We start from the raw sequence: 14,389 nt of genomic DNA, 5'->3' as shown, positions 1-14,389 counted from the left end.
GAATCAACTTGGAGCTGTATCTAAAAAGATCATATTCCAATGATTTCACAAGCACAAGAATTAAAGCGAGACACTATTCTTCTAAGAGACAGGGATGCTGCAAGAAGAGTTGCGTCTAGAATACTCCGATATTTCGCCATCGCTCACACGTTCTATTACATAGCTAAGGAAATAGCATAATAACTAAGAAGAAAAATAGATAATGCGTAATGACGGGAAACAAGAGTAGAAGTCGTAGGTAAAACTGATTGAGTCAATTACTTTGCGAAACTTCCAAGTCTGTCGAGTCTGATAGATGGACTGTCGCATCGGAAATTCGTTTCTATCTTCTTGCTGCTACCCACACATTTCAGACACCTATCGACTTAATGAAGCGTAAGTATTCGGTATCAAGAGCACCCTATTTGCAACATCTTACTTCAGATCATATCTTCCATCGCCGTTCTTGTTGCATGCTCCGGTAATTTTCATTTCAGCGACTCACACATTTTTCGCTTTTACATCCGAACGGCTTTCTTTCACACTATAAAATTGATCCTTACGAAAGTTCAGCGGAAGATTATTGCATCTCGCTGGCAGCATCACGTTATTCCTCCTTTTTCCAGAAGTGTTATACATCTCACGCAGAATATCCGTACATCCATCAGAAAATAAAAATGTGGAGGGATGAAGTCTTCAACGTATAGAATAAATTTATATCAGGGAGGATGAAAGCATCCTATTCAAAAGTAACACCTCGTTTTTATTCGAAAAGCCCCAGATCGATGAAAATCCCAAGTAAGGCAAATTTTGAAAATAAATCCATTCGCATCAAAAGTATTTGTGCCTTTGAAAAAGTGCAAGAAAATTCAGAATGTGCCATCAGAAAAAAATACATCCAGCATCATAGGTGATCGGAATTTTTTGAACTTTCAAGAATGATAAAAATTAAATATATTTACAAATTCATTTACGCAGTTTATTAGGATGAGTCATGTTTTGCAATAATTTAAGCAATAACTTGACAGTATTTTGAAGAAAATGACAGTAATTGTGAAGAATAATACAGGTATCCCATTTTTGCTTCTTCGGGTAATAGGCGTCGGTATTTTCCCTGAACAGAAAATCTTGAGGCTCAGAACCGACAATTTTTCACTAACTTGACCTTCATTGATGTTTTCTCAACTGGGACATAATTTTTCCTATCATCTGATAGCTGTACACCTGTTCATTTCGCAAGACAAATATTTTAGGTTCCTTCCGGTACAAAATTTGTCGATAGTGTGCATGGGATCTTTGAAAGGGGACAGAAGACGAATGGAAATGGCTAACCATTCAAACGAATATCTATCTTAACGGATGAAATTGGATGAGAGGAACAGAATATGGCATACACGTAAGAAATTGATTTTCTACGTGGTAGCAACTGCCAAGTGTACAAGCCAGTGTTTGAGTGTTGTATTGCGAAGTATTACTATATTTTGTTGTGTATCAAGTTTCCAAGTTCCGAAAGGCCTTGGTTGAATGATAGCGATTGAGCAGTGTTTGAATATGCTCAGAAACACACATTTCACACAACACAATATTATCACTCATCATATACACTCCTAAAAGTGTAATATTTTTCTGTTAAGCAGGTCATCTTTTTTCACCTTTTTTCTACATGGTGTTTTTGCTGAGTAGGTCTCTTGTGCTCAGGTTGCACAGAGAGAGAGAGAAAAATCGAGAACATATAAAACAACGCAGGGTCGAAGGCCATCTCCATACATCATTAATAATACTGACATTTTTCAAAATATAGGATATTCCATGGGTCGAAGATATGATGCAAGTGTTACACAGCCCAGGTTCTTAACTTTGAACTACTTCTGTAAACTCGATTGACTTCGCAAATGTCTTGTCAGTGATAAAACACATTATGTTCGTTTATCCACTGCTGTCTCATTTTTCGTCCCGTATGTACTTGAACAAAAGCAAATGAAGATGAAATTAGTGCGATTCTTCTTCACTACATGCTTTCGATTTGTCTTTATCCTCTTCGCTCCAGAGGTAAAAATGTGCGTACCTTCATTTTTAATGATTTTAAATGGTTTTATTGATTCTTTTTTCAAGTTAAGACCTTTAGGTACACATACGTGAACCTAATTCAAATGGTCCTTGTAAAGATATTGACCCAAACTGGTTCATTTTTTTCAATTTTTTTTATTTTAAATGACATTTTGACATACAATTAACAAAAATTAATCAAAAAAGTTCTTTAAAAGCCAGTTTAGGGTCAGGTTTGTAGAGGTTGTGCAAGGTACCCTTCCCACAAGTTTTCACATGCTTAGCTGAAACACCCTGTAAAAATACATAGCAGGCAAGCAAAATAATGTTGCCTATTATGAGTCTGGAACTGTCAAAGCATGGTTGTAAAAGGATGATAGTGACTTCCCATTTCTACAATGCTCATTCTCCCACCTGGGTCGTAGCCCGAAATTTCATTCATTGGAGGGGGGGGGGACAAATAATACCCAAATTTAATCACATGATTCCATATACAGGGGGGAAAACTTGAGTCCGTTTTACCTCAAATAAGTCATAAGCCGTTGGCTGTAGGAACATACTTTCAATTGAAAAAATAATTTAAATAACATGCTTATCTTAGAAGTGGCATTAATTTTATTAAACGCGGTATATATACCGATACACAATATTTGATTTTCTTATATGGTCACCGGCTCTTTAACTTTCAACTAGAAGGTTGTTGGCCTGTCTCTCCTCATCTAAAAAAAATATATATTCCATGTACCTAAGTGCAATATTTACTTACATATCTGAACCCAAAATCAAATAGCATATGAAACGTACAATGATCCTGCCCGTTGGTTAATGCGGTTTTTTCTCTCACGTCAGTAATTTTTGAATTCAGTTATCTAAGCGAATGTTTCATTTAAAGCATGGATTTTTTTGTTAGGCTCAGAAGAGACCGGCAACAACTTTCTAACGGGTGGACAATAATAAAAATTGAATTTTGTATCTCGGTACGTATGCTTTCCTAAGTCATCGTAGATAAGCTCGTTATTTAAATGCGTTTTCTAATTGAAGAAAAAAATGTTCCTATAGCCAACGGCTCACGAAGTGAAACAGAGTGTTCACCAAGTTTTCACCCCGTATATCACAGGTTTTCCCACATCCCCCCCCCCCTCCCCATCAATCGCCAAATGTTTATCTGACGTGGAATAGACTTAACAGAGCTGTTCAAAACCGAATATGTTCCATCATAATGTGTGGGATTACGGATGATCACATTGAAAGCTTTGCTGAAAATGCTTGCTGGAGGTTTTCAATTCTCTGTTCCGCCCACGCCGGGTTGAATTTTCATTCAGTTTTGAAAAATTACGCTACGTTAACATGTTGTAGGTAAGTGTTTTAATAATTAGTACATATTATTTTTATCGCTTTGTTATATGGCAAGGAATTACTATACCATTTATAAGGTCTGTTCAAACACTCACAATGAACTTCTTACTTGAACATTGTTCGCGGTTATAGATGAATAATATATAGACGTAGTAATTTTGAAACCATTTCGGTTTCGATTATCTAAAAGCAGTTCTGGCACTTACAAAAAAGGTAGTTGATGAATGGAGACATTGTAGTTATTGTGATTGAAAATCTCTATAATCGTTTTCGAATTTATCTCTTCATTTTGTCTATAACTGTCGAATAAGGGGTCATTCAAGTATTACGTCAGCATCGATGGGGAGGGGGTTTCCGATTTGCTGACTCTTGATAACAAAGGGAGGAGGAGGTTGAAGGATGCTTACGTCATCAACCAACCTTTCTAAAAATATTAAATATTCTTAATGGCATCATACTCGGTGCACCAAAAACGAGAAAAACCTTTCACTAGTTTGTGGGCACCTCAACTAACATTCTACCTATTGGTAAGTCCCCTACAGAGCCATAATGTATCACGAATCCAAGGGATCTGGAAATGTGTATGGGCAGCTTAAGTGCTTTGGAACTGGCCCACGCATCATTCAAGTGATCCGTAATTATGCCGTGGATCACTTAAATACTCTAGGAATGTGCCGCGGGTAACTTTAGTGATGTAAAACAGCACCGGGGGGGGGGGCCTTAAGTGCTCTAAACCTGTGCCACATGTCATTCATGAGATCTCTAAATGTGTCACGCATCGATTAAGTGTTCTGGAACTGAGTCGTGGGTCACTTAAATGCTCTAGATTGTGCCACGGGTCAGTCAAGCGATCTGTAAAAGTGCCGCTTTATTATTATTTACAAAATTAGTTTCGAGGTGATGGAGCCACGCCAGATAATCCCGAAGGCCACATTTGGTACGCAGTCCATGGGTTCAACATAGGGTGGGTCGCAATGAGTTTCAAAAAAAAAGAAGAGAGAGAAACTAGAGTTTCTAGCCTTCATGTAGCATTGAAAAATTAGTAGAAATTCATTATAATAACATATTGAGATATTTTCTTTCGAAAAAAAAATTTAAATATTTTTTGCATTAAAACAATAAATTTTTGATCGCCTGGGGCATGAGCCACCATATGCCCTTTTACACATGTAAAACTTGTACATAACATCTATTGCAGTGGACTACAAGGGGTCTAAATGGGGTCAATACCCATTGCTCACTGACTCAACCAAACTGAAAGAGGAACACAATACTATCAGTTCTTTGGTCATAAAGATGATAGTTTCACAAACATCAATGAGTAATTTGTGTGTACTTTTTTCTTGGTCAGCAAGGGGGCTAAACGAAATATCATTGCTTCGTGTGCCTATGGGATAGCAGAGTCTAAAATACCACTGGATAGGAAAAAGGTTGCCCACGTGAGAGAACATGGTTGTTGGAGAAAGAAATGGCGTTCGTGAATCCTTAGCCAGACGAGATAGAATCATCTCGTTTCCGTTGTTTATAAAGCTAGGGCCAATGGAACATTTCATGAAAGCTCTTGATCACATGATAGCCCTTGTTTTGCATACATAGGACAAAAAATGCATGGAATAAGTAGAGAAAAACTTTAAGCTGGAATATTTGATGGTCCCCCAATCACACATTTCATAAATGATCCTCATTTCATAGATTCCATGAATGAGACAGTGTGGATCTCATTTGTCCTTGTTGTCAAGAAATTTCTTGGCAACCATAAGGCTGAAACTTTAGAGACCTTGCTTGCAATATGAGTGCAAAAGTGCATTACTTGCACTTGCACATTCACTTGGACCGTTTCCCCGAAAATCTATGTGATACTAGTGAGGAACAAGGTGAACGATTTCACTAGCACATAAAAGCAATAGAAGACCAATACCACGGCAGATGGGATACTCATATGATGGTAGATTACTGTTAGAATCTATGGAGACCGTGTAAAGAAAGTTCACTTAAGAATTCCAAACAAAAGAAGCTTTCGGAGTGGAAAAAAATAACTTTTCCTGTTGTTTTCATCTAATTTTTTTAATTTCAGATTATAATAATCATGAATACTTTACAATCATCATAATATAATAATAATTACAAATCTTAATATATCAATAAGCTATTAAGATTTGTAAAAGTGTGTTGCTGTGTCTTTTCAGTCAATTGAAATGATAAAAATTAATTAAGCAATTTTTTTCCTTCAATTTAATGCCTATACCCTAATCCTAATTTAATGTGTTAACGTGAATAACGCTATTTTCACATCTCAAAAAAAAGCAAGAGCTGATAAGCGAAAACTAATGTCATATTCATTTTCAGCACACAAAATACACATAAAATCAGTTTAAAACATCCCGGCACCAAAATCAGTGTTGCGCAGTGTGTGTGTATGTATTTTTTAGTATATTTTTCTACTCAACCCGTATATTCTCTCAATTTCATTTCATACTTCGATATTCAAAAATTTTTAACAGCTCAATTGAAAACTTAATCATCACATTCGCTTAGATTTCACACTGTCGTAAAATAAATAAATTTAATAAATAACTGCAGCTATTTTGTAACTCGCAAAGAAAGAAAAGGAGAAAATATTTTGTTTTCACACATCCTCCGTATACGGAATTCTTTATATTTATTCTTGCTTTAAATGACAACAGAAAATAATATTTTTCTGAAAAATGAATTTCTCAATTATTTCAAAAAACGTGTGGAGATTTGTGAAACGCTATCGATATATAGACGAAAAAGTTGGCACCATAATAATCCATTTCTTATACGACCTATGCAGGTCATATAAGACTTGGACAATGAGCATTTGGACACCATTCCTGGCGACGTTCCAGGTTCTCAAACGTGCTTATGACGTGTGATTAGGGTCATAGGGGTCTCAGAATTTCTGAAGACCCTGAAGATATGCTCTATTTATTTTTTAGCTGCTGAAACTGTACTGGCATTTTTTTCATCTTTCACATGATAACGATCGTTAGCAAAAATCGCTATGTTATGACGGAGATTATTCTTTTTTATTGTTATCTCAGTTTTTTTTTAACAGCAAAACAATTTTCACTTGGAAAATTTGTAATTCGAAATCGTTATTCTAGCAAATACTACGACCAATTTAGTTAAATTTATTTATTCTAAATCTTGTTTTGATATGTAAATTTTATTACGATGTCCGAAAAATATGCATATTGATTGTTAAAAAATATTTCGACTTTTTTATGTATATCATTTTTTTATTTTCCGTAGCTTTTACTTAGGAAAATGTAACTACCAGTCAAGTTTCCCATCATCTGCAGCTGTTTATTTTGCTACTTTCATTTCATTAAAATTGAAATAGCTATTTTCGTTGGGGGAGCACTGAATAACTTTGTGCTCACTCACCACAGCTTCCGATTCTCTCTCATTCTTGTAGCTGCTTGTAGGAGTATACACTGTGTGTGTTTATCTCTTATATCTCAAATAAGCAGCCACCCTTTTCACATCCATAGAAAGACGTTACTGAAGTAATGTAGGATGGATAAGTTAAGAAAAGCAAAGGAAAAAAAAACAGTAAAAGACTCCTCCAAAATTAATAAAACGAATAGCCGAACATAGAAACAACCCGCTCTTTGAGAAATCCGTTTTTTGTTCCAGAATAAGGGATTTAATTTGGTTTTAGTCACCGATTCTGTCGTGTGAATTCAATAACTGAGCACGAGAAGAGTGAATCATGTCCTCTAAAAGCAAGAGGCAGTTCTTCTTCAGGGATATCCGATTAATTAGATGGAAAAGGTCTAGAAGAAATTACGTGAAAAAACTCGGAATTCCTGGCTCGAATCTTTCTCTTCCCGTTCATCGAAAAGTGAAAAGGAAAAAAAAATAAATAAAGGGAAGAGAACCTAACCGACTTCAGGACAAACTACGGTTAACATTGGATCGATAATCAGTAGGACTGTCCCACTAAGTTTGTTGGCTAAAGGCAGTAGACAAATTCGGCGACGAAGCTCCTGCTAACCGGATGTTGTATTGGCACATCCAATACATAAATGGATGCATTCAAGAGAAAAAAAGAGGATGTTTCGGCGTTTTTATAGCACATTTATACGCCAATTACTAGAATTCCATGCCGAAATAAAAATGGATTCCAACAAGCCATAAAGAACAAATACCCCCACATTTCCGTCAATCATAAGTCTCATTTATACTGAGAACGAATTAATTCCATGAAAATTGATGCTAAAACCACAAAGAAGAAGAAATTGGAAAATAATAGACGGTGCTCTAATTGAGCTTTTAATATTTATGACATTATTTTATACTGAAGAACTTATGGGCATGTGAATGGAACTTTTACAGTGTTTTTAAGAATGTGGTCTGTATAGATAATGTATAAGGGTCTCATAACATGGTGAAAAACTACTCCAGTTTAAATTTCATTAAAAATAGTATTTATGAAAATTGATTTATTTAAACTATTTTTACACATATTTTTGATTGTATATGCTTTCTTATGCAGTATAAAATTTTAGATATCTGAAATACTTTGTTTTTTTTGCAAATTCAAAACAAAGCATCAAAAACAGCGCTTGTGTGCAACATAAAATAATATGACATCAATGTGACTGAATAAAAAAAAGATTCATACATATAAATGAAACTCTGTGTTCATTTCATGAAATGAAGCAATAGATTGAGATTTTATCGACACAATTTGGCATTAAATTTAAATTTCAAATTTAAGTTTTTTTAATTTTGAAATTTCAAATTCTAAATTTAAATATTTTAAATTAATTTAAATTTTGAATAAAATTCAGTCTATGAAATTTCCATCTTTTGCTTATATGATAAAATATATCCTTTATTTTGAATTAATTTTCATTTAGTTACATTGATGTCACGCTATTTCATCATGCGTGCAAGCTATTTTCGATGCATTATACTGAAAATTTGCAAAATATTAAGTATTAGAAATATGTAAAACTTTTTACTGGCACAGGATATCGTACACAATAAAAATATATGCAAAATGAAAAGTAAATAAATTGCTAAATAGTATTTTAATGATATTTCTACTGGAGCATAGTTTTTCTCATCATGTTAAAAGCTGAGATCTCCGTAACGATTATCTTCCAATATTTTTTCGAAATGCGAAAAAATCTCTTTCTCGCATTTGTTATCATCGATATATAGAAAAGCACCCACTGTGATAGTTTATTCAAATATCATTGCCCAAATAACAGTTTGAAAAAGGTACTGTTAATCTAGAAGTGACTGCGCTGAGATATTTTCGCCAGGCTGGGTATAAATACTTGAGGAAAAGATATTTTTCCATTCTAAACTGAAAATTTTGAATACGCCATTACTACAAGACGTTCCGAGGACAAAAATCAATAACAATTATATTGATAATAGTATTAGTGTGAAACATTGTGCAAAAAATTAGTATGAAATTCATTGTATAAATACAAATACAACGCCACAACAAGCAAAATGCCCAACGAGGTGGCTGAGAAAAAGATGCCCATAAAAAATATGGATGTCATGTATTTCAAAAATACAAAAAGGAAATTGCTTGTGCATGTGTAACATTATTGAAGCAATAATATTCTATTTGGATGGCTCAAGTAAAATATATGTATATATCGAGCAATTTGTTACAACAAATTACATAATATGATTATAATGGGTATATACTATCAAAATATCCACCTGTTACATAGTCTCTCCAATTTTTTTATAATTTTAGCCTTTTGGAATATCAACTCACGTGTTTCCAGCGTACTAAAAAGTACTGGCACATACTGTAGTAAAGAAGAATCAGATACCAACTTAAGTGAAGAATGAAAAGCTAAATGGACTTTAATCTCACTGAAATATTCGGAGAGATTATAATAACGGAGACATTTATCAGTACAGAGTACAGTCCGTGTATGCATAAATTTTAACGCACAGTTTGGTCGAACACTGCTCCACTATTATGTAACGAATGAGCATAAAAATATTTATGTATAAGATAATAATTTTTTTATAAGTACCTCGAACTCTTTAAAAGAAAGTCCATTCGTTCATACTACAGCGAAAGTACAGAAAAATATACTTGCTTATTTCACAGAGAGTAAAAAAGCACGTATCCATCAAAATATTTCTACCACAAATAGATTGAGGTAGTACATGCTTTCGTGCAATAATAATAATAAAACCAAAAAAAAAAAAAAAAAATCAAAAACATGATTTTTTTTAAAATAATTCGAAATATATTTTTGATAAATTATTTACGAATACATGAGTTTTTTTTCCAATTTATGTGTACTTCACCTTTTAAATAGTTATATTCAACATTACTTTTTGTCAAAAGTAAAAATTTATGTATAATTATAAAAGAAAAATGCATAATTGCACTGAAAATCGATTTTAAGGTATCTGACTATATTTAAAGAAACAAAACATTTTGAAGTAAAATATAAATTTTATTTTTTACAAAGACCCATTTTTTATGTAATTTCAAAACAGGCCTTGTTTTGTTTTTATGGCCCTTATAACCAAAGTTACGTCTACTTTATTGTTTCGTTTTTACATACAAGTGAACTGTGAAAAAAACTATAAACGCGTTTCATGAATAATGCTATTTTTGACATTTACATGAGTTTGTAACATGATTTCTATAAATCGAAGGTATATCACATGTATATGTCTAATTACAGTGCTTTATACACGCTATACTACATCAAATTTCAAAAAATCCACACGTACATCAACAGCTTTTGGGTGTAACTTAGGAGCATACAATCCTTCAAATTTGCATACCGAACTTTCATCATTACTAGCTAAATCTACTGCGAAAAAAATCATTTCATTTCTATAATTTCTTTTATTTCGAATATCACATGAATTTTGCTTAATATTTTACGTAAAAATGACTTATAGCAAATGACATAGGTAGACCAAGATTTGCTAGTGCTTTCCCCATTTTGAGACACTTTTATCAGAAAATGTTATTAAAAATTATGTTATTAAAACTCCAGTACCATTTAGTCTAAGTTTTAACTACAGCATATAGAAAAGTGACAAGAAAAGTGGCCTGATACCTTAAATTAAAATGAATTGAAATATATTACCAAAAATTTGTAGACTTTTACAATGAAAGTATTAAGAAACATTACCACGTGGACATACATGAGAGAAGATCGTATTAATTTTCTTTAAATTTTTTTGGATGGCTCGGTATCTAGTGTTGACTGTTGTGGTACAAAGAAAAAAAACCGTACGTTTCTCGGAGGAAAAAGCAACAAGGCGTGTAAATCAACGCTAGAGAAATCCTAAAACTCAGCAGCATCCCATTCTAAGAAATAAAATTCAAGGAAAACATGCATCGTAAAGAAAAGGAATATTTACCTCTCGAATCATAATCGGTAGTATGGTGACGTAAGAAGAATGGTGGCATCATGGTTTCTTTTATATTCACGTGTATCATTGATGGTAAAATAGTGTCCTACATTGTCCTGATATTCAGGGGCATTGAGAGGAAAGCACGCGACACACTCAGAGATGTCTTTCATAGATAGCAAGAGAGGAACGGAAGCTTCCGTCGGCATGCGATTCTGCTACCGCACTTCCTTTAAGGCTGTAGCTGATCGACAAATCGAACGTTTTCAGAAGTGCGACCCCTAGTGATGTGCCAAAAACTAAAACCGCTGTCCGCTGATAATTTAAGGCTCTGCTGTCCCGAGGCGAAGGAAAATACTCCATCAGATAAAGAATAGAAATTCATTTTTTTTTTGTGTACACCTTTTTTTTATGTATTTATTTTATTGTTATCGTAAAGGATGTGGATTCCAGGTTTGACAGTTTTAGGGATTTTTATAGATAAAAAGGGAATTACGTGTTTTTATTTTCGTGGGCAGTTGTAACCTTGGTCATTGCCCGCAGAATTTCGTACAAGTCGTGTTAGTAATTTCCATATACGAGTGGTACTACGATATCCTACCCTCCCTCACGCCAGAAGCATGAATGTGCAAATTTTTGGGAGAAAAAAAGCACGTGGGAAACGCTTAAATGTTTACTCTACCCATGTTACTCTCTACTTGCTTTCAATAGAGATACACATTCGCGTTAACTAGGAAAACTAAAAACCACATTTTGAAAAAATGAAATAATTATCATGTAAAATTTTTTGGTGGGTCATGATATTGGCAGTTCTGATTGAAGGCCTTGAAAAAAAAAATATTTTCCAAAAACTACTCAATACAAAACGAATTAATTAACCTGGTACATGAAAGTTTCGTCAACACTCTACGCTCAGAATAAAAATGAAAAATACCAATTCAAATGTGTTGAATAATACAAAATAAAGAATATTTATTCATTTCACCACAAACAAGCCCATAATTCGGTTTATACATTCTTTAGGGAACATTTTGTAGAAGCATTGTTTTACTGCATTAAGCACTTCGTAATGCAGGGGCTAAATATGTAACTGGGTTTTATTAATTAACTTATTTATTAAACTAGCTGTCCCATACTTGTGCTGTCATTTAGTAATCGTAAAGTGATTATACAGCATCATACTTCAAAATACCAACACCCAACAACGCATTTAAGGGATATTACGGAGTAAAAAATTAGCGGTAGTTTATAGTACCATCAGTGATGAAAGTGTTAAATAAGTAATGTGAATATCGAGCATTGTGATTCCTAGTTCATCGACTGTGGCATGCAGTCATAACAAATATCTACTTCATATTCTATCTTTTATCAAGTTCTAGAATGATTATTCGAGCTAAGGCTATCGTTAAAAAGGCTAAGAATATCTGAATAAAAATAATGGTGTTTCTTCGTGTATGTATCTTGGTGTAGTGATGGACAAAGATGTGTGGTCAATACATTCTTGAGTGTAAAAGTGTCAACTACAATAGCCTCCACAGATTCATACACTGTGACATGTATATTCGCGGGAAATCACCATTTTGTGTACCTAAGACTCTTTCATCTTGATAGTCGAAAAAAAATGTAAGATAGAACTTCTTTCGGAAAAAATATCACAAAAACATTTTTGGAAACTCTCCAGACTTCTTCATTGAGAACAATGGAAACAGATATACAAGATCAATGATTTGTATACGTGTATTTTTTGTTGACATGCCATGTAACCTCAGATTTTTTTTCTAGGACATAATATTGATTTTCAGTTTTTTCTTCTAAATGAGATTTGGAAAACTTTTATTGCCCATTATTTGAAAGATTTGAAGACGACTTATTACCTCTATTTTAAAAAAAATGTTAGAAAAACATTATTTATGCTTAGGATTACATTAAGTATTTCATGAAGTCTTGACAGTAACTAGAGAAATTGAATAAATATATTCCAAAAATATTGTGAGAAAATTAAAATTTAAGAATTTAAGTCTTTTTTTTTCTTTCATAAACAAGGGGTGTATAAATATGTAGTGAATGAAAAGTGGTTTTCTAAATATACAAATATAAATTAAGTAAATATGAGAAGACGACTTTCCTACTCAAAATATTTTGTAACCTGTTTTGTACAGCCAAGAAACCTAAAATAATTTGATTTCTTACGGACCAGAAATTATCAATATATATAACCAAAGCAATATCACAAAAAAAAAACTATTTCAAATTGAACGTGAACATTTCCGAGTTTACATTTTAATTCCAAATCAATCATTCCAAGTTATTACATGAAGAGTAAAGTTGATAAAAACGGATGATAAAGTAAATGATTACGCTGAAGCATGGTTGCCAAGAATTTCTTCTGGAAATTTGTGAGAGTGTGGTTCGATATTACATTGTTTCTTAATTAAACAATATTTTCTTCCCGTGCCCCCCCCCCAACCTCATCCAGGAGCATGACTTTGTATTTATTAAATTGAATTTAGTCAAACACTGAATTTTTAATGAAGAAAAAGTTTTATACATAAAGTCGATCTGGACCCTAGGGCCCAAGCATGGATCCAAAGGGATGGGGGAGGATCATCCCTCCCAAAAGTTAAATTATATTGAAAAAATTGGTCAGTTCCATAAAATAAGAGACGATTTAACTATTTCCCTCCTGTAATATCACCCTTGATCCACACCTACCTTGAGCCAGAGCTCAATGAGCTTCCTTCTTGCGGGGTTCCTACGCAGGGTGTCCATGCAGGGACCCAGCATCATGGATGCTCCTGTAAAATGATGTTCTGAGACCTATACGTGGATGAAAAAGCAGCTGTTTATGTATTTAATTACCATCTTGCGACGATCGTGGAACCATAGGGCCTCGTATGGCATGAATCCCACATGTCATTCCCGGTTGGGCCCATTCTTTAAGGTAGTCCAGGTTCTATGGGCAGCTCTGCTGGGTTCTGCAAGCACTAAAGGTTTTTCTTTTTTCACCACGCTTCACTCGTAAGCTTTACTTCTTCAGAAACGATTTTTTCACTGCTCTGTGGCACTTTAACCATCCCTTCGTAGCTCTTATTTCACCTGATTTTAGAATACGCTCTTAGAATACTCTAGGACCACAAGGGGCCCATATGGCCCCAGGTTGAGAACCATTGCAATATTATATCATGAGGCAACGAATATTCAAAATCAAATATCTTACTATAATAATAATAATAAGTTATTTGTTATTATTATATTATTATATGATAACAAAAGATTATAGAAGAAAATGTAGGGGCAAACTGAATAAATTTCGATAAATAAAGTTTTGGGTTCTGAAGTTTTCTGAAGTTAAAATGAAATACGTGTGTTGAAATAACTCTGAAAACAAAACTCTTCGCCATCAATTTAGAATTTCCTGAATAAATATGGCAATCGTCAAAAATATAGAAATGTATTATTATACCAGGAATAGCTTTATCAGGAAAATGAACATAATTTTGAAAGTTTCTTTCAGTAGTTCTTACAAAAAAGGAAGGAATAAATATCGAACACACACACACACACACACACGCAGAATTTACGTTTTTAATCAAACATGGAAATTTTAAATTTTAAA

At 33.6% G+C, this 14,389-nt stretch overlaps 1 protein-coding gene across 3 annotated transcripts in view; it reads right to left on the bottom strand.

Moving 5' to 3' along the window:
• LOC149080175 (glutamate-gated chloride channel-like) overlaps positions 1–14,389 on the bottom strand; it is a 261,050-nt gene that overhangs the window by 197,069 nt on the left and 49,592 nt on the right. Inside the window, exon 1 of one of the 3 annotated variants that reach the window (XM_089239212.1) lies at positions 10,783–10,963. The exons of the other annotated variants lie outside the window; for them this stretch is intronic. The gene's annotated coding sequence lies outside the window, so the exon portion shown is untranslated. Of the gene's footprint in view, positions 1–10,782; positions 10,964–14,389 lie in introns of those variants that run through there. 3 annotated transcript variants of the gene reach the window in all.

The sequence above is a fragment of the Pholcus phalangioides genome, unplaced genomic scaffold (assembly GCF_987345545.1).
Source record: "Pholcus phalangioides strain wild (caught in Gottingen) unplaced genomic scaffold, Ppha-v1.0 ptg000011l_1, whole genome shotgun sequence".
NCBI lineage: Eukaryota > Metazoa > Arthropoda > Arachnida > Araneae > Pholcidae > Pholcus > Pholcus phalangioides.
Note: the sequence above shows the minus strand (reverse complement) of the source record. Positions and strands in the feature narration are given on the sequence as shown.